Consider the following 634-nt stretch of genomic DNA (forward strand, 5'->3'; position numbering starts at 1 on the left):
CGTTGTTATACTACTTATACTGATAATGAGTAAACAAATACTGAATACGTTGAAATACTTTGCCCAAATATAAAGTGTTGTTCGGCGTATTGTATAGGCAAAATAGATACTGCAGTGTTCAATATTGTCCATAATTACATTTTAATTCATCGCAAGTATATAATATTATGTTCGCTGAGAGAAAGTGGTTACGCACCAGTGGCGCCCAACCCTATTACTAGGTGTAGCGGTCGCTACTCATTGAAAATAAGACGTGGGTGGGTATAATAACATAAAATAATTAACTTGAAATATGTTTATTATTAATCACAGATTATATTGGTTGATACCTTAATATTTACTAGTATTATCAATTAAAATATGATAAAATGTATAAAATAATATAATTTTAATATAATATAACTTCTGAAAAATATATTTTGGGTGCCACTGAGTATACACGACAATATAATACAATGCAGATCGATATATTATAAATCCTCGTTAAAATATTATAATACAATATTATAGTATTATTCTCTGCGTAATTATACAGGTAGAATTGGTATAGGTACCAATAATAATAATAATGGCGTTTGAAAAAATAATCGAGTCCGAAATCCAGCTGATGCCGGTCGAATAATAATGTGATGGC

Source organism: Acyrthosiphon pisum, chromosome A1 (genome assembly GCF_005508785.2).
Source record: "Acyrthosiphon pisum isolate AL4f chromosome A1, pea_aphid_22Mar2018_4r6ur, whole genome shotgun sequence".
NCBI classification, from domain to species: Eukaryota; Metazoa; Arthropoda; class Insecta; order Hemiptera; family Aphididae; genus Acyrthosiphon; species Acyrthosiphon pisum.